The sequence below is a fragment of the Asterias amurensis genome, chromosome 1, assembly GCF_032118995.1.
Source record: "Asterias amurensis chromosome 1, ASM3211899v1".
Taxonomy (NCBI): domain Eukaryota; kingdom Metazoa; phylum Echinodermata; class Asteroidea; order Forcipulatida; family Asteriidae; genus Asterias; species Asterias amurensis.
In genome coordinates, this window is record NC_092648.1 from 17,453,699 (window position 1) to 17,475,149 (window position 21,451).

Sequence of the window (21,451 nt, forward strand, 5' to 3'; positions counted from 1 at the left end):
CCTCTTATGATGTAGTTAAAGCCTTTGTGATCTATGTGAAGACTAGGTGACAGACCATATTCCCAAACAGTCCAGTGGGAGTTGTAAACGCGCATGGGGGCGCTGCTTAATCCATTTGTCTGTTAACGACACCCCTGCCAGACTTCTTTGCCAAAAACAGCCAAATAGATTCAACATCTCAGCTGGAGTCTAGGCCAGGCAGGGGGCCAACAAATAGAAAAGAAAACCAACTTTGACCTTGCCTAAATTAAAATAATGAAACAGTAAGTAACAAATAAGCGTAAAAATTATAACATTTGTTAATGTAGACAGTTAGTTTAGAGATGTAGATGTAAATACACATGTACATACCTACAATTGTACATACTTTTAAAGTCACACTATGTGGACATGTGTAAATTAACAGTTAGTATTTGTTTCAAGTGCAGGGTTTCTCTTAAGTTTTAATTAATAATGCCAAGTTATTTATTCAGTATTATGTTGATTTTAAAACCATATGGAACATATTATTTACTTAAATACAATTTTATGAGAAAATTATTTTATTTTTGTTTTGAAATTTTAGACTTCATTGTGGTAAACAATGTTAGTACAACTCTTGACATTAAGTTCTTGGAGTTTGAACAATAAGATATGCTGTGGGACAACAAAGAGGGACAATCTTTTGTCAAAAAAATTGCTCGCAATTGAAAAAAAAAGTTGATTTTATTTTATTATTTTAACCAAAAATAAATTCAGGGACTGAAATTAAAAGAAATTTGTTTGTTTTTTAAAGATTTGAACAGAAATCATTGTGTATAAGAAATGACAGCATGCTGTGCAATATCAATGGGCTATATGTTTTTTATTGGTCACTTGTACCCAATTAAATAAAAACAATTACAACAACAGTAAGTAAAGATAAATTTTGAAAAGAAAAATTTTGTGTGATAAAGTTTGCCTTTAAGAGCAATGTAAATAACTTGTATAAAATAATGTAAATCATGCACATACATATGTAAAGTATTGTTATATGAAGTAACTATCTGTAAATTATGTAAACAGTAAGTTTATCATAGGGTATTTTAAGATAACTTAGGAATATGGATTCGTATTAATTTAAAGGAACACGTTGCCTTGGATCGGACGAGTTGGTCTATAAAAAGCGTTTGAAAAGTAGAATACAATGATCTACACAGTATCACTCAAAATTGCACGGTTTTCCTTTTACGTTGCGAACTATCAACGTCGGCCATTTATGGGAGTCAAAATTTTGACTCCCATAAATGGCCGCCGTGTTAGTGTACAAGGTAAAAAGAAAACCGTGCAATTTGGAGGCATATTTGTGTAGATCATTGTATTCTACTTTTACAACATCTTTCTACCCATGTGCATTTTATAACAAACTACAGAACGCTTTTCAAAGACCAAATCGACCGATCCAAGGCAACGTGTTCCTTTAAACATTTCTTAAGTATGTAAGATTTCTTAAGTATGTAAGGTTTACATAAGAATTAGATCAGGTTTAAGACGTTTTAAAAAGAACTTTCATTATAAATAATGACATTTTTTACAGGATTATCATAATAATTATGTAGTTGATTACCTTAAGAAGTACTTTGTCTAATCTGAAAGAAACCACCGAAAAAAAATGTGACTAAATATTTTTGTGAAACATTTTTATGCAAAATGTGTGCAGCTTTGAAGAATATTTGAGTATTTTTCCAAATGATATTACCTTGGGAAAAACATCTTCCACGAACTCTAGCATTAAAAAGCTTGAAATAACTTTTGCCAATTGGACATTTTTTACAATAAAGTATAATGTTTGTTACTATCTTATGATAAGAAATGTCTATAGAAGTAAAGCATAAATGTAAATATTACACAAAATGCTTAGTAAGTAATATCATGGTCATATTTTGTTCATCTTTCAGGGCTGAGATTTCTTTCTGAATGTAGGTGCTTCACAAAATTGAAACAGCCCATTATTGGACGTTTGTGTTTCATTTTTGCTTCACTCTGTGTTTTCTATTTGATATTAACAATCCAGTATGGCTCTGGTTAACAATATTTCTTAAAAACTACATTTAGTTAATTAATGAACTAAGTAAAAAAAAATTAAGTTAGCATAGGCCTAAACAAAGTAATGACTTGAAAGAACTCTGGGACTAGTTGGGTATAGACCCATTGCAGTAAGCGCAGTGCACTTCCACGCGCGTCTCCTGTCTGCCATTTTGGGGGTCAAAACATACACAAAAGGATGGTACACGTGTTTACACCTGCATTGGTGCATAAACACTTGTACCATCATTTTTTGCACATTTTGTCGGACAGGAGACGCGTGTGTATGCGTTGTACAATGGGTGTATAGAAACATACGGCTGTACATCATGTAAACAACTACAATGTGTAACTTTTATGGAACTCAAATGTAACAAGTAGTTTCAATTGCTCCAATTTATGGACACCTGGTTAACAAATATCATTATAGCATCAGTTCAGAAACTCAGAATTTTGATATTTCTCATGGGTTCATCAAACTAGTGCTACTTAATACTCGGTTACATGTCAAACAAATTATACAACTGATACCAGAGTTTGTTGTTTTGGTGCAACAAGGTCTATCTCCTAAAACAGCGTTTACGTGAAATATTAATTTTAGAATGTCATATGGTCGTGTCTTGCCTGGATTTAATCAAAGAGTCAATGGACACAGAGATGTTACGCTGTTGCATTGAGCGTTTTTGCGCAAGATATGACTTTGTGACAGAATTGAGTTACGACCTTGTTGCACGGACACTATGAGTTTATTTATTAATTTTTTATTTAACTTAAGATAGCTTTATTTCAGGAGGATGAATATTTTGAAGTTTATTGTAAGCTAGACCCAGTTACTGGGGTGCTGTACTTTTCAAATTGTGTCATTACTCGACTGATTATGACAAATTTTGGAGTACAGCACACCAGTAACTGGGTCTAATTGTAAGCTGTAAGTATTAAATTAAGTAAGTTATTTTTGTAAGTGCAATGTCTTTTCTGCCTACCAGTCGCTGTGGCAAAACTCATTCCTGTAATATCATCATCTTCTGCTGATCTTCCTAAGTGTCATGCTGGATGGAGGAGGATATAACAAAATGAAATAAAAAATATTATTGATGAAAAGTTACAAATGTTGAATTTGTATGCACAGTTTATTTTTGTTGTTTTCTTATTATTGGCCTCCAGGGATTTGATATGGTATTTCTATAAATATTTTCAATTATTTGAGAAATTACAAAAGATTTTGTTATCAGTTGAAGGTCAAGAAAATTGCTGAAATAACGTTGAGATCTGGGGTCAGTCCATTTTAACTCTGCAAATCATTTGTAAAATAAATGGAAATGAAACTTGAGCAGGGAATAACTTTTCAGATTCTACATATAATTAATAGTGTTCACGCAGGCAAATTATTTCTGTGGCCATAACTATTTCATTTATCATAATTTGTGTCTGTGTTCCCAACTCATTTATTTCAGAGGTAAAAAGGAATAATGTCATATGGTTTTAATGAACAGCGCCCTCTATTTGTTTAACACAGTGTAGTTGCTATGTTCTTACAATAGCGACTGTTCTTACAATAGTGACGGTGTCTCATGCAATTATGTCCTCTATGCAATACTATCCGGAGAACATTATTGCATATGCAATAATGTCCGCCGGACGGTTTTGCATATGCAAAAGTGTCCGCCGGGACGCTGCTGCAGGATGCAGTTGTGTCCGCCCGGACATATTTGCATATGCAGTTGTGTCCGCCCCGTGCAAAACCGTCGTTGCAGTAAATTAAACGCTCTTGGTCGACGGAACACGTTCGTCATTTTTTCTACAAGCTAAGTGCATGTCATGAATGAAATGGGAAATGTTCGGCCATTGGGTATTCGCTGCAATAATAAAATACGTGAATACTCATGCTGCATAATATGTAGGTTCAGTACATGCACGCTCGCTGGACGGTTTTTGCATAGCCCCGGACACGATTGCGTATGCAAAAGTGTCCGGAGCGGACAGTATTGCATGGCGGACACAATTGCATCTAACAACGGTCATGGATTGCTTGCCCCGGGGCAGGAAGTAATGTAAACACGAAGTTCGTAACTAATAAAAAGATACTTGATGGATGATACTCACGCTAATTAGCACCGAGAACTTGCTTTGTAAGTTATATACTAGCAACAGTAAATATCGGTCGGCAGCAAGAGTCGGGTGTTAACTCTACAGACTATGGTCCGACAAGGGTCACTGTGGTAAGCAAATATTTTGCAAGTTGGTACAACCAACAACAACACTATCCGAGGACCGTGCCCAAAACCGTCCGGAGTGCCGAAAACACTTCCGTAAACATTGCACGTCATAGAAAGAAGCTTGACCAATGAGGTCACAGTAGCTTATTTTGGTCACGTGGAGTTTTTGGCATGACAGGTCTTGTACCTTGTCGCCTAATCAGTGTAATAAGGACCAGTTCCCTCAGAGCACCAGCCGGCCGAAGGGGTGTGCGTTGCATCCAGGCGCAATGCTTAAATCTGCTGAAATGAGAACCAAAAAAGTTTGGACACTTTGGAATCTGGGTATGTACCTTTATGCTCTTGTTTATACCTCATTTAAATTTGTCGTAATTGAAATGTGCTTGGGACGTTAGGGCACTGCCTAATAAATGTTGAAAAACACCGTCGAAAGGAAAATCGCCAGGATAAGTCCGACGACCAAAGACCGGACTAGTTCAATCAAGAATGAACATGCACTTGCAAGGGAGCTATGACATTATTTTGTTTGGGGTCGACATTTCAGAAAGTGTCACTGAAACTACTCATTTCGGAACACTGGCTTATACTACTAGTATAGTAGAAGATCAGTAGGACACTCATGTTTGTGTGAATAAGGCTAAATCATTAAATGCCCGCCCACCCATCATCAGTTGTGTCTAGCGCCCTCTATGCAATTTTCTGTTTCTTTTTAAGTCTCGATCGTGGCACCATTTTCAAGAATGAAAGGAAACATTAGACCCAAGAAAGTTTCATGTTTGGAACAGCAGGTCATAAAGTATCATGTACTTCTTTACACCACACAGCTGTTTAAAGCCGTTATACACTTTCGGTACAGAAGGAAAAAAAGTTCACAGATTTACATACAACTTACAGGGTTCACAGAAGGTAATGGTGAAAGACTTCTCTTGAAATATTGTTCCATGAAATGCTTTACTTTTTGAGAAAACATTAAAACAATATCAATTCTCGACAACGAGAATTATGGATTTATAGTAAATACTTGTCATGACATGGCGAAATGTGCGGAAACAAGGGTGGGTTTTTCCGTTATTTTCTCCCGACTCCAATGACCGATTGAGCCTAAATTTTCACAGGTTTGTTATTTTATATATAAGTTGTGATACACCAAGTGTGGGCCTTGGAAAATACTGTTTACCGAAAGTGTCCAATGGCTTTAAACAAATGGGTTGTATGCCTACATATGTAGCTCTATGAAATTGCTAACACCCATGTGGAGTAAAACTTTCAAAGTTTCAGATATGGAAATCTGGACACAGTTCCCTACTACGAAAAAATTGATACAATTTATCAAAATTAAATTCAAAACATTACAATTTAAGAATAGCCTAAATTCTGTATACTGTGTCCCCCAACCCACCCAAAGGCTTTGCACTGCTGCAACAGATTGGTTAAAAAAACCTTTTAAACTTGCCAATAGAGGGCGTACTGTAAACTTGGTATATTTTTTACTGCAAACTGAATGTTTTGTGAAGAGTCAGACATTTGTTAAACTTATTGGCAGTATTGTCCAGTGAATATTTTACATACCAAAATAGTTTTGTAAATGAAATCTTAAAGTTTACATCATGTACATCATGAAATGATGTAAACAGGGACATAAACTACAACACAGCTCAACAAAAGTAACCAAAGAGTGAAGTTATATAGTACTCATTCTGCATAATATATTAAACTTTCTACAAAGGCAAAATGTAGGATTACAATAAGGATCTCTGTTAACAATATTATCAACTCGATAAAATTGACATGATATACTTCCCAAATTGCATATTCATTATTTTGATTGCAGCATTCAGCATTAGCGGTTAGCCTGATATGAACATAAAACATCCATGAACAACTCATAATAACAACAACATTGTTTTTTCACTGTTTCTTTTTGTGAAAATGTTACCACCTCCTTAACCATTATTGTTTTCATAGTTGAAGCGATGTTAGGAGACATACGCCTTTTGGCGACAGTTATTTTTTTAACTTTTATGCTCTCCTGGGCACCCCACTGTTGTTTTACTTTGTTTTCTTAAATATTTTTTAATGTAGATGTGCTTGTAAATGTGATTGCCCGAATAAATATTATTATTATTATTATTATTATTATTATTATTATTATTATTATTATTATTATTATTATTATTATTATTATTATTATTATTATTATTATTATTATTATTATTATTATTATTATTATTATTATTATTATTATTATTATTATTATTATTATTATTATTATTATTATTATTATTATTATTATTATTATTATTATTATTATTATTATTATTATTATTATTATTATTATTATTATTATTATTATTATTATTATTATTATTATTATTATTATTATTATTATTATTATTATTATTATTATTATTATTATTATTATTATTATTATTATTATTATTATTATTATTATTATTATTATTGTTCCTTTTTTTAAATGAAGACTCAAGCAAGTCCATCATGTTATTTTGTACACTGAGCGTTTTATAACAAAATTCTTGTGAAGTGTCTCCAATTAAGTTAATTCAGCGAAGAAACACATAATGTATATTAGAAGAAGAAAAAAGTGATGGTTTTGTTTTCATGGCATTTCCTTTCGGCTGTTGCTTCTGTTGCTCTTGGTGTATTAGTTCTTAACTTTCAAATACTATACTTTTTGTGCTTCGTTTATCAATTTGTTTTCACATGCAGGACACATGAAAGACTAGTGCATAACATAGAATGTGTCTGCCATCCAGTTGAATTTATAAATAAATAAACAATATAGCTATAAATAATTAAATAAACAAATAAATAAACAAAAACACATAGGCTAATGTTTGTGTGACAATTGAAATGTGCTGTATCTCTACACTGCTCTACATCAAACGAATCGAATCAGCTCTAAAAACCTACATATGAAAGCAGGACAGTTTCTTTAAATCTATAATGATGTGTAATAGTTACACACGCAGTTTTTATCTCGATTTGCATATTTGAAGTTAGCGCGAATTGGGTGCAGTAAATACCTGACAAAATACATAACCCATAATTAAGTTTTTGCCCGAAAAATAAAAACATATAGATAAAAATAATTCACACAGGTTTGCTGTATGGTACAGTGTTTTTTATTAGACACGACAGGATTGATGAGTTACTCTCCCAAAAAGTGATGTACTCCACCTTTAATGTTTACATTTTGGGCTCACCATATTTTGAACTTTTCAAGTGGTTGGAGTCTGGCCCAACGGGTAGCGGGCTTGGGTTTCTCCTTATTGCTGACGGTGCCATTTGCCCTTACATTCAAAATATATCAGTCTCAACTGATGAAAAAAAAACGAGTGATGGAAACGGATTGACTGCCATCGTGATTTCAGATTTTGCTCGTTGTGGTTTATTTGACGAGCGATTTGACATGTTTGTTCTCTGAAGTAAGGAACAATTAATTTTGTAAACAGTCATTCAAAAAAATAAAATGAATTGGAAAATAGTTTAAGTTGACATTTTTGACATTGGATTGCATTCCACTGTTCTGAGCCCTCAAAAACGCAGGAGTCTTTGTGTATCACATTCTTGAAAAAACCCTCATATCAAAGCTTCATATTTTCAAAAGAAAATAAAAATTAACAAACGTTGTTTCCACTCTTCAAAAACATACACATAAAAGTTGCAATAATATTCAAATGTTTGTAAGCTATTGTTTCTTAAAATAGATTGGGGCCTTGCATCAGTGGTTTAAAACACTGTAACGTCTATTCGTAATGTTTCAGAGGTGAGCGCGTATATATTGGGGAACCACCTTTGTATTATTAGTTAAATCTAAAATGTTTTGTCTATTTTTCTTGGCTTAGGCCAGGGGGGTGGATTTCACAAAGGTAGTCCTAACTTAGGACTAGTCCTAGGCAATGCTAAGAGATAGGACTGGTCCTAAGTTAGGACCAGTAACTCATCCTAACTTAGGACTGGTCCTTTCTCTTAGCATTGCCTAGGACTAGTCCTAAGTTAGGACTACCTTTGTGAAATCCACCCCTGGACAGTTAACAATTTCTGTCTCAAACAAAAATAAAACCAGCGTTTGATGTGGTTCACGCGGATAACTTTACAATGCAGAGCGAGGTATACAAACATTATGACCGGTTTTGTTTTATTTGTTTTCCGTTTCCCTAGCCTTTTGGTTATTCGTGGGTGTTGACTCTCATCTGTATCCAACTAAACTGCTCTCAAAAAGTAAGGAAACTTTTTTCAATCTAGTATATTTGTTATTATTTAATACTCTCTTTGTATATGGAATATATCAATGCAAAGCTGAACTGTTCCTCTTTAAAATGATACCACATTTGCAATGATTACATGTTGCTGGACTTGACCACGTTAATGAGAATGGGACAAAGTCACAAATCAAATGTGCCAAAATTAGCAATTTTGTGTTACGGTGTGAACAATCAAATTTACACTGTATTTCAAACGAGCAAGACAATTTATACTGATCTTAATCCACTTTATTGAGACAAGAAGTTTGGTATAGAGCAAGACATCTTAATACACTTTATTGATACAAGAAGTTCAGTAACGAGTGGATGATCCGAAGGCGTTGGTGACAGCCTGGCAACTTCTTCTCATGCTGCACATAAGTCTTGTGATCGCTGCTGGGGGATGGTGTTCCAATCTTCATTAAGGAACCTTAATTTTGTCAGCCACAGTTGATGTGGTGGTGGTTCTGGCGCGGACAGCGCGGCCAAGCTGGTCCCACAGATGTTCCATGGGATTCAGGTCCGGACTGTTAGCGGCCCAATCCATCCGGTGCACCCCAACATTGTTCAGGTAGTCAGTCACTAGTCGAGCTCGATGGGGGCGAGCGTTGTCATCTTGAAAGATGGCATTTGGTCCAAGAGTCTGCATGGACTGCAATCGGCTGTAGAATATCGTCTTGCAAAGACCCATCAAAAAAGGTGTTTTTCATAAGATGAGGGTTAATTGTGACTGGTAAACTCACTGGTGCAAATCTTTGAGTAAACCGCATTAATGGTTCTAAAAAGCTTGATCAGTTTGATTATTGATCATTACCTATTGACCATTCAGCACAAATAATGGTAATTTTGGCACATTTGATTTGTGACTTTGCCTCACTGTTTTTCGTGTAGCCAAGTTCAGCAACATGTAATCATTGCAAATGTGGTATCATTTTAAAGAGGAACAGTTCAGCTTTGTATTAATATATACCATATACAAAGAGAGTATTAAATAATAACAAATATACTGGATTGAAATAAGTTTCCTTACTTTTTGTGAGCAGTTTATGACAATAACCCTATACGATGATGCCAAGGCTTTCCCATGTGGGCGAATCTGCGTTTGTTGGAACAATCTAACTTTCGTCTCGGACATTAATAGTTCATCTTGGATACAAAATTGCGATGTATTAGCCTTAACAATAATATTTACGCCTACTGTATTTTCATTGATCTAAAGTTGGACCTATCGTATACAGATGAAGAAGATTCCCTATGAAAAAAAAATATGAAAACAAAAAACTAGTGCGGAATTCTGGGCTGTGCTTAAGTTTTTGACAGTGTTTCCTTTGTGGAGTTTGTCGATCTTCTTCACTCAAAGCGGATGTTAGTATTATCATTAAGAAAAGTCATTAAGTGGCTGTGCAGAAGCTCGCTTTGATGTGGATTGTTATTCCAGTTAAGGGCTAAATTCCACCTCAAAGTCAACGACTTTTTCTAAAACATAAAAGCCAGAATATTCAACCACAATGTGTCTTTCGAGTTTCCCATTACCCATGTTTACATTCGCGGTTTCTCGCTCAGTGTGCCCTGTCGGGGTATCAGCTCCCCGCAGATGATGCCAAAATGACGGCAGACGGTTTTCAGGGAACCGCGGTATGAGATTTTTAAGGAGAAAGGGGAGAGAGATAGAGATAGAAGGGTATCGCCGTACGGTCCCAGCAGAGATCCTTTCCGTAGAGTCTGGCTGAATGTCTTAATGCTGTAATGACCTGGACTCCTGTGAGACACAATCTTCTAGAGAAAAACCCTCGCCAAGGATTCGAAACACGTCCACGCCTAACATGATATGTCCCCGGTCTAAACTGGAAAAACCTGTCCACGAGTTAGTGGTTTTTCCGTCGCGAGTGAGTGGGACCGCGCCTCGCCCCGTTAGAGTCACCGGACTGATGGGCGGCATAATGAAATGCTATACTCAACTTGACAGATCTTCATGGATGAAATGAGAAGACATGAATACATGAACATTTCCGATGGATTTGTGTTAGGGTTTAGAGGGGATTAGCAACATTTCCTCTGAAACATCTGTCATTTGAGGAGATGCTGTAAGGCATATTGATCGTGTCTCTTTCTTTTTGTTTTGTATACAGGTCGATGTTTCCAATGCATAACTCATTATCCAGTTTTTATAAAAGGGTGAATATGTTAACAAAACTAAGAAACAAACAGCGCATTCAGAACAAAATATTTGTTTCTGGTCGTCCCTGTAATGTGCTCAAAGGTTTGTCCACACGGTGTAAAAATGTTCGTCACTCTTGTCATTTTGTGATTTGTGTTGAAAACGATTCGATGAATCTGGGACACAACCATCAATGCTGAAATCATCCTGGGCATAAAATGAGGCGTTTTAATGCAAAATTTGAACAAACAAACGTTCCAAAGTGGCTGACTTCGTTGCTGGCGATGCGTGCCGATCGTGGGGCTTACGACGCCCCAGTATTGTGGAGACGTGGACAACATTTGCCTAGTGGGTTTCCCCTTGCACGATCTTATTCCAATATATCGGCCGGCAGCCTGCCCGGCACAGCAGCTCCACGGGTAACTCGATCAGATGGACTGCAAGAAAATGACGGCACGGCCAGTGAAGCAATTGATTTGGATGGATCATTTGGAAAACACTTGTGCCTGGACTCTCTATTCAAACATTGCTGGGAGGTTGGGCTCTCCTCGTCCGGTCTATCCCCCAAGCTTTTAGTGTCGAGTGGCTCACTAAAAAATGTACAAGAGGGCACCGTGGCTTGTGCTCAACCGCATTTGTGTATACACCGACTTGCATTGGACCTTCTACACGTCTACACGCTTCGCCGGCCCGGCTATGAACGGTGCCTCCTGTGCGATCCTTCAAGAGTAAAACACCCATTTGAGAGAGAGAGAGAGAGAGAGAGAGAGAGAGAGGGGGAGGGAGAGGAAAAGAAAGAGAACGAAAAGTACAGCAGAGTTCATGATGCCTGTCATGCTAATTGACGTCTTCGGCAAACAAGCGAGAAATGTGATCTTCCCTCCGCCGTATTTTCATTGCGTTTATCGGGACACTCCGCCTGCCTTTGTACGCTCCTGACGACGGACCTCAAAGTGACGGGTGATTTCATTGATTTGCCTTTGGTATAGGGTCTTATCCTAAATAGCTTATGCAGTGCGCCTCACAGCTCGATATACGCAACGCAAGTGACAGGGACGGCAAACAAAACTGCATACAATTAATGCAACAGGAATTCAGGAGATCAAGGGTGCCGTAATTTTATCAGTTAGAACTATAAGCAAAGCTATTTTTGTTTTACATCAAAAAGAACAATATTTGGCCTTACAAAAAAATAATAAAATACCGATTTCAGAAGGAAAAACCAAATAATGTGACATTTGTGACAATCAAATGTCAAGATGACACAAGAAGTATTAATTCCAAACAAAATTTGAAACTTCGAGTCCTTTCCCCGATTTTGTCCAGAACCATACACAGTGATTATTGTCAGTTGTCATCCGAAAACAAGCATTTCATCTCACCTTCTGCACCTTTTTAGACATGTATTTTTTTAGGCTTTATCAGACGAGCAAAGCGCCATAACTCAGTGGACTTGCTTTTCCATGAACTTTTAAAACAATTTTCGCTTTGAGAGTTAAGACAACCAAATAAAGAGGAGAGCTTAACTGTTTTGATGCCCGAGAATGTTCATGTTATTTCCAATCACGATCCCACTCTACTTGGGAATCATGTGCGATCAACATGCACTCTGATTGATGGCACGTTGATCAGATATTCGCATTCTAGAGTAGTACTAGTACGGCTGGTCGCGGGTTCGATTCCTAAGACTGCATAAGTAAAAAACAACAATCTGATAACTGTATAAAATGTAGATTTTTGTTGTTGTGTAGAAGTCACAACATTTGTCAAATTCGGCACGATTTAGCCTCTAGCGTAAATACTTGGCGTGACTGGGTGGTGGTATGGCTATGGACCCTGCGGTCATCCAGTGAAAACCGCAGCACGTGCGGACAAACTGAGCGACAGTTAACATCTTTTGTCACCCGTGAAAAGGTCCAAAACGCCCCCAAACCACTAAATTGTAAACAAAAATTGCACTTGGAGTTCGAACCATATACATGTAGTTATAATTGAGGTATCTACCTCCGTGGGCCTGAATGGACGATTGTGGGGGTTTTTAAACTGGATAACCATGAATTACTTTTTTTTCTTTTTTCTTGTACGTATATAATAGTAATACACACATTTTCATTAAAAAAAAGCACAAATTGGAAAAATTATTAATGTTATTTTGTATCAGATGATATTGTATAAGATATGAGTTCGTCCACGTGGCACATAATAATTTGCTGACGATATTATGAACTTGCACAGATTTGACGGAGAGGGCGTTTGTTTCATCAGCATCTCGTTGATAAGCTGCATAGACCTTTTCGCAAATACTCGGGCGCGCGCGTACACCTTGGAACTAGGTGCATTGTGGTTTAGCTGGTGATCAAATTTGATCCATAGCTATCCCACAATGCACCTCATTCAACAGTTTGCACTTGCGAAAAGGTCTATGCTGATGTCGATGATGAAGGTCGCATTGCAATAGAACAACACATATTGTGATAAAGTACGAACCACGTCTAATACTTTTTAAAGACAGTGGACACTTTTGGTAATTGTCAAAGACCAGTCTTCTCACTTGGTGTACCTCAACATATGCATAAAATATCACACCTGGGAAAACTTGAGCTCAATTGGTCGTCGAAATTGCGAGATAATAATGAAAGTAAAAACACCCTTGTCACATGAAGTTGTGTGCTTTCAGATGCTTGATTTCTTGACCTCAAATTCTAAATCTGAGGTCTCGAAGTCAAATTCGTGGAAAATTACTTCTTTCTCGAAAACTACGCCACTTCAGAGGGAGCCGTTTCTCACAATGTTTTATACAACCTCTCCCCATTACTTGTTACCAAGTAAGGTTTATGCTAATCATTATTTTGAGTAATTACCAATAGTGTCCACTGCCTTTTAACCTTTATCTGAATAAACGTGTGTTTTTTTGTTTTGTTTTTTGTGTGTGTGTGTGAAATTGAATCAAAGCTAGCATGCCTAAATCGAGGTCATGGCCTCTGTTGCCCCTGGACTAAGCATTTGTGCCCAATCAAAACACCCATTACAATTGTCACTGGACGTGCTCGTTGCAAAATGGAAATGGCCTTGATCTCCCAGAGATGACCTTGACTTTCAGCTTCTGTAGAACCTTTAAGTCCTTGGTTTTTTCTGCAGAACTTTTGGTTTTTATGGCACAGTTTTCCGATGAAGTTGCTAATCACTGCGTCTGCCATTCAACGCAAGCACAGTGTTCAAAGTTATTTTAAAGGCGACAGTTTCAGTTGAATACAGTGTCTACTTGTAGAAAAAAACTCAAAAAAAAAACCCTATTCTATCAGAACGTGGAATTCACGTTCAGCGATGTGACAGCTAACCAACCGCAACTCTCGGCGTTCTCAGGGCAGCATGAAAAGACAATCGTTACCAAACGTCGCCTGCAGGCGATCTTCGGAGATCGTCCTACCTTTATTGATTTCTAATCAACGGTGCACTTCAGACGTTCGCAAGATGCTCACTATACCGTTAACATCTTTATAACATAGGCTTTCTGGGAAACCAAACAAATCAAAAATTATTTTCAGGGTTAAGTATTACCCCAAGAGAATGATTTCGTAAAGAAATGTTGCATACATTAAATAGCCAGACTGAGCTTGTTATACATAGATGCTAATATTGAGTTAGCAAATCCTGAATTTTTAGTAGCAACTGATGCATTGTGTGTAGCAATTTATTTCTGTTATACAAGGGAAATCGTTACCATAATAAGCAGTGTCACGTTTCGTTAAAGGAACACGTTGCCTTGGATCGGACGAGTTTGTCTATAAGCCGTTTGGAACCGTTTGTTATAAAATGCATTTGATTAGAAAGATATTTTAAAAGTAGAGTATAATGATCCACACAAGTGTCACTCGAAATTGCGTGGTTTTCCTTTTACCTCGTCGACTAACACGGTCGGCCATTTATGGGAGTCAAATTTTTGACTCCCATAAATGGCTGACCGTGTTAGTTCGCAAAGTAAAAGGAAAACCACGCAATTTCGAGGCAAATTTGTGCATGGATCATTGTATTCTACTTTTGAATCATCTTTCTAACCATATGCATTTTATAGCAAATGGTTACAAACGCTTTTCAAAGACCTACTCGACCGATCCAAGGCAACGTGTTCCTTTAAACGTATACGTGCATGATAAATAAAGGTTTGATTGAATTACACTTCAAATACCGTTAAATTGGTTTGTTTGAATGAAAACGTGTTTGATTATTTTAAAGGGCGTACATAATATTGGTAAGAGTAAAAGAAAAAATAATACAAATGTCTACAGATCTGCACACAACGTGCAGCCTATGGTTAAAATGAAGACGGTCCTGGTGGGAAACCTCCCTTCAAATATTTTGTACGATGGAAATACAGTAGTTATATAAAAAACAGTTAATAAAACAAATTAAGTGCAAACATTTAAGGATTTTTCCCCACTATTTTTCTCGTGACTCAAATGACTAAATGATCTTAAGCATCGGCATGTTTGTTATTTCTTGTAAATGTTGGGTAACATCAAGTGTGGATACTGGTCTCTGACAAACCATTGTGTCACATAACATGCTTTTAAAATCCCTTCTACATTCAGACACTGGACACCTTTGGTAATTGTCAAATACCAGTATTCTCACTTGGTGTAACTCAATAAATGCACAAAATAACAAACCTGTGAAAATTTGAGCTCAATTGGTCATCGAAGTTGCGAGATAGAAATGGAAGAAAAAACACCCTTGTCACACGAAGTTGTGTGCTTTCAGAAGTTTGATTTCGGGACCTCAAAATCGAACTCTAAGGTCTCGAAATCAAATTCAAATATTTTAGTGGAAATTGACTTCTTTCTCGAAAACTACGATTCTTCAGAGGGAGTCGTTTATCACAATGTTTTATATTATCATCAGCTCTCAGTTGCTTCTAACCAAGTAAGTTTTTATGCTAACAGTTATTTTGAGTAATTACCAATATTGTCCAGTGCCTTTAAACATTGCCAGTGAGAAGCACAATGATAATTAATATCAGGGGACCGACGGACCTCGTGGATGTGGCTGCTCTCCCCTATACTCGCAACCATAGGAAGGGTACTGGTGTTGGTCGTCACCCACATTGACGGTGGAAACCCACACTGTTCCCCGATAGGGAAGTCCGCAATAAATCATAAAATGCACAAATTTAGGCTTGCTTTTTTATCATAGAAAATACTACTGCTGGATTGTTTTACAAATATGATTGCTAAATGTGTTATTCGTTTGGTTATATCTAATAAATCGTAATTTCCTTCTCAAATGTTGTGTTTTTACGTGAAAGTTGTACATGTAGGCCTACATCAATGCTAAAATCGTGTTGTAATCTTACGATTTAATCGAATGGTAAAAACAAACAATCACGGGATAGACATTAATATTTAACATTCATCGTCTATATCAATTTGTAGTCATCCACATCACATCGCTTGAACCAACTCATTAACATGTTGACTTTTGTTCCCAGGGATCGTTGACTAATATCACTTTTACGTAGCAGACCAATAAGTTCCCCTTGACATTGTGTACGTTATGTAACCGCCACTTTTCCAAGATGGCGTCTTACACCAAACGAAGTTTTCTTGAAGGCAGTGGACACTATTGGTAATTACTCAAATTATTAGCATAAAACCTTACTTGGTAACGAGTAATGGGGAGAGGTTGATAGTATAAAACATTGTGAGACACGGCTCCCTCTGAAAGAAAGTAGTTTTCGCGAAAGAAGTAATTTTCCACGAATTTGATTTCGAGACCTCAGATTTAGAACTTGAGGTCTCGAATTCAAGCATCTGAAAGCGCACAACTTCATGTTACAAGGATGTTTTTTCCCATTATTATCTCGCAACTTCGACTACCAATCGAGCTCAAATTTTAACAGGTTTGTTATTCTATGTATATGATGAGATACAGCAAGTGAGAAGACTGTTCTTTGACAACTACCAATAGTGTCCACTGCCTTTAAAGGTATTGTCTATAGGATCAATACCGGAATTGTATCTTTGAGGGGGCAAGACCATTTCCATTTTGTGAAGGCGCTTCTTTTCGAAAATCTTAAAGTTTATGGGAAACTCTTGAAGCGGCACCAATGCAGAGGCCAGTGTAATTCCAGGCATACCCATATGGTTTTGTTGTTTGTATCGTGCAGAATTATTAAGTTGTTGATTGTCGCCTAACACTTGATTTTGTGACTGACATTAGATTTACAAAAACGATATTCAACAAAGTATTTCATTATCGTAACATTGTTTTAAACAATTAATGCAAATTGTATTGGTTATGACAAGACACTGGGCACATTTGGTTTGTCGAGTATTCTCTCTTGATGTATCCAAACATGTACAAAAACAAAATCTCACGAAAATTTGTGCTCAATTGGTCATCAAAGTTTCAAGAGAATAATGAAAGCAAAAACAGCATTGTTGCATTACTTAGTATGCTTTCAGATGTCTATTTGAATGAAAAGCGAGTTGCAGGCAGACCTACCTGGAGCATTAGCCTCCGCATAATGACATTTTGAATGTGTCTATTGAACTCGCTACTATTATAAAAACCCTAAATAATAAACCTTTTATTGTGTGCGGTAATGAATTATTTCCAAACAGGGCAAGGTCGCTTTTGCTTATAATATTAAGCAACGCGCACTACACGTACGTAGCATTGGTTTGTCTTGCTGGAAAAAAATTGAAGATTAGGGAAACAATTTCATATTTTATAACTATTGGGAACTATTAAGCTTTGAAAAACTTTGCTGAGCGTAAAAATATTGGTCTTACAAACTGAACCAAATGACTATATGCATGTGTTGAGACTGGTACTCACAGTGATTTCCTGCTAATTTCTGTTTAACAGAAAAATTGTTAAGGGAATGTACACGTTTGGTAATTACTCAAAACAAAAATTTACTTAAAAACTGACTTGGTAACGAGCATTGGAGAGCTGTTGATAGTATAAAACATTGTGGGAAACGGCTCCCTCTGAAGTAGCATAGATTTTGCGGAGGTAATTTCTCACTAAAATAATAAAAGACTTCTAGCCAGAAGTATTTTATTCCTATCTGAAATCACACAAATTTGTCCAACAAGGGTGTTTTTTCTTTCATCATTTTCACGCAACTTCGATGACCAATTGAGCTCAAATATTCACAGGCTTGTTATGTTATGCATATGTTGAGATACACCAAGTGAGAAGACTGGTCTTTGACAATTACCAAACGTGCTCAGTGCATGTAAGCACAAATTGAATTTGCTTTATTATATCAGATATGGCCTAAGCAGAAAAGGCTTTGAAATGCTGCCGTAAACCAACTCAGACGGCCGTCCCCTTATAATAAATATACACCGAATAGCTCGTTCTGAATTTTCAAAACTGAGAGTCATTTGCATAAAAAACATGATCCTTTTATGTGATGTGAAGTATTTGTATACATTCAGCAGAAACCATATGTTACGCTTACATTAACATTAATGAGGAGTCTAACAATGTAGCCTCGATAACATCGCCATTGCATAGGCGTATAATGTCTGGGTTTTTTTTAATCGGTTTCCAACTGTCTGAATGATCAAAATAGAAACAGCATATAATGAATGAACATTGCACATGACTCGAAACAGACACACTGGGAAATGAATGCAAATCACTGCACATAGTGACAAGTTTAAGAACTACAATAGAAAATGTACCAAACTACATGTTTTCTATACTAAAAAGCAAGTATTGTCACAACCATATAATTCAACGCACTGCTCTATTGTTTTGTGTGTTTTTTCTTTGAGGGTAAATTTGCACGTGAAAACCTATACTCTGTATAAAGAACAAATTGCAGCATGTTTAAAATTAACTGGTTTCAAATCAGTCAACAAAATAAACACTCAATGCTTCGTCTGAGGCACCAGAAAATTATTGAAAAGAAAACAACGTTTCGAAATTAAAGGAACTTGTTTTTGATAACAAAACAGTTGTTGGCAGTGAAAGCACTAGACTGACAAATGTGTAGAAGTTTGAGATCGATCGGGTCACGAGAAAGTAGTGAAAAACCGATTACACATTTTGCATGACATCGATTTAAAAAGAAAAATGATTAAAACGCTTACTGAGCGATAACCTCCAAACGGGAATTAGTTTTATTTATTTATCATCAATGACATTTCAGACAGAAATATTCCAAGGGATACAGTGTAAGTTTGTGATCTTCACGATTTTTGTTCTTACCAATTCTTAATGTTCCTTTAAAGCCAATGGACACTTTCGGTACAGAAAAAATTTAAAAGTTCACAGATTTACAAATAACTTACAGGGTTTACAGATAGTAATGGTGAAAGAGTTCTCTTGAAATATTATTCCCTGAAATACTTTACTTTTTGAGAAAACATTAAAACAATATCGATATCGAGAATTACGGATTTATTTTAAACACATGTCATGACACGGCGAAACGTGCGGAAACAAGGTTGAGTTTTCCCGTTATTTTCTCCCGACTCCGATGACCGATTGAGCCTAAATTGTCACAGGTTTGTTATGTTATATAGAAGTTGTGATACACGTAGTGTGGGCCTTGGACAATACTATTGACCGAAAGTGTCCAATAGCGTTAAATGCATCGTTTTACGTTTGTCGGTGTCTTTAAATGTTTCAGGGGGAATGTACTTTTGAACTTTTTGTTCCGTCTCATTTGTCTTTTTGTTTTAAAGCTGTGGCCACGATATTTATACCAAGATTTCCTAGAACCACCATCGTGTTTTGTCCCAGTGTGGGAGAGGGGCCTATATACCGATACTCGTAAACTATTAAAGGAACACGTTGCCTTGGATCGGACGAGTTGGTCTATAAAAAACGTTTGTAACCCTTTTTTAATAAAATGTATATTATTGGAAAGATGTTTTAAAAGTAGAATACAATGATCCACACAAGTTTGCCTCGAAATTGCGTGGTTTTCCTTTTACTGTGCGAACTAACACGGTCGGCCATTATATGAGAGTCAAAAATTTGACTCCCATAAATGGCCGACCGTGTTAGTCGACGAGGTAAAAGGAAAACCGTGCAATTTCGAGGCATGTTTGTGTGGATCATTGTATTCTACTTTTACAACATCTTTCTAGCCATATGCATTTTATAAAAAACGGTTACAAACGCTTTTCAAAGACCAACTCGACCGATCCAAGGCAACGTGTTCCTTTAAGCACATATTTCGAATTAAACATAAAATAGAGCACACGGTTTGACTGTAATTACTTGTGACTTGTTTGGCATTCTTAATAAGTTGATGAGCAGCTGAATTTAACTTGCATCATTCAGTCGGTGAAAGTTAAAGGAACACGTTGCCTTGGATCGGATGAGTTGGTCTTTGAAAAGCGTTTGTAACCGTTTTTTATAATATGCATATGGGTAGAAAGATGAAGTAGAATACAGTGATCCACACACACATGCCTCGAAATTGCGTGGTTTTCCTTTTACCTCGTCGACTAACACGGTCAGCCATTTATGGGAGTCAAATTTTTGACTCCCATATAATGGCCGACCGTGTTAGTTCGCACAGTAAAAGGAAAACCACGCAATTTCGAGGCAAACTTGTGTGGATCATTGTATTTTACTTTTAAAACATCTTTCCAACCATATGCATTTTATAAAAAAATGGTTACAAACGCTTTTTATAGACACACTCGTCCGATCCAAGGCAACGTGTTCCTTTAACTTCATTAAAATGCCATACTAAAGGCAAAATGAACACAGGCAACCGGCTGCAGTCGGTGTGCTCCGTAACACATTTTTAAAAACTATTATGGCTCATATTTTTCACTCTCTGTGCAAACATTTTAAGTTAACCGCCGAACAGCTCTAAAATATACGAATTGTATCAGTTTTGTAATCGTTTTGGGACAATAGGACGCCTCACTAACATAATAGAAGAAGTTTTTGGCTGACAGAAGAATCAAATGTTTCGACGTTGGGGCCTCATAAAGGTTCCAGAAATCATTTTTACCGCAAAAAAACCCAATGTGTGTTACTCTGTTCTTCAAATAATTAGCATACAATAGCATTCAACAGCTCAACAATCAGCAAAGAATGCAGAAAACCAGATCCACAACACACAAACAACAACCCCAAAAAACAACACGAATACGTAAAAAATTAGACTTTTGAATTTTTGATTTGTTTTACTAAATCTTTGAAATTATTATTAACCCCATCCAATTTTCCCTTTATGGTAGTCTCTTGCGATGTTTGCTCGTAATATTATTCCTAAATTCGCAGACTTTAATGTCGACCATACGGCAAATACACTAATGCTAAATATTTTACCAATAAGTTAATGTTGGAAAAAACGGAGTTTGAAACAATGGTTTCAACAGTCAATCATTAAAATGACAATGGAACATTGTCTCTTGCGTAACTCCCCCCCCCCCCCCCCCATCCAGTTGGAACAGTGTGTTTGGTTGGACTGAACAATTCGCAAAATAGGGGTGTTCGCTTTAGACGTTCCCGTCCGATTAGGCCTATGCCCCACAGTTGGAAAAACTCACTGACGTGAATGCACGAGATGTATTATGTGGCGCGAAAAATACAGACGAGAAAAATGCAGGGTCGAGGCATCTCGATCTTCACACTTACCGTTACAGCTACGAGGGGTTGGTAACAAACCCTTGCCTTTCATTGGTGGATCCCCATTCAAAAAAGCTGTAAATGAAACAATACGAGTTTTTATCGGTACCGTGATGCACTAGTATACGGACCAATCAAAACTGACGGGGTAA

The 21,451-nt window shown here is 36.6% G+C and overlaps 1 protein-coding gene and 1 long non-coding RNA gene across 2 annotated transcripts in view; one reads left to right on the forward strand and one right to left on the reverse strand.

Annotated features, from left to right (window-relative positions):
- Positions 1-281: 281 nt before the first annotated feature.
- Positions 282-21,445, reverse strand: LOC139948082 (uncharacterized). The gene is made up of 2 exons (XR_011787405.1): positions 21,309-21,445; positions 282-3,092 (listed from the first exon to the last, which is right to left on the reverse strand). It is a non-coding gene; the product is annotated as an uncharacterized lncRNA (long non-coding RNA).
- LOC139948067 (uncharacterized) overlaps positions 4,504-21,451 on the forward strand; it is a 113,805-nt gene continuing 96,857 nt past the window's right edge. The window contains exon 1 of the mRNA XM_071946104.1: positions 4,504-4,583. The gene's annotated coding sequence lies outside the window, so the exon portion shown is untranslated. The remainder of the gene's footprint in view (positions 4,584-21,451) is intronic.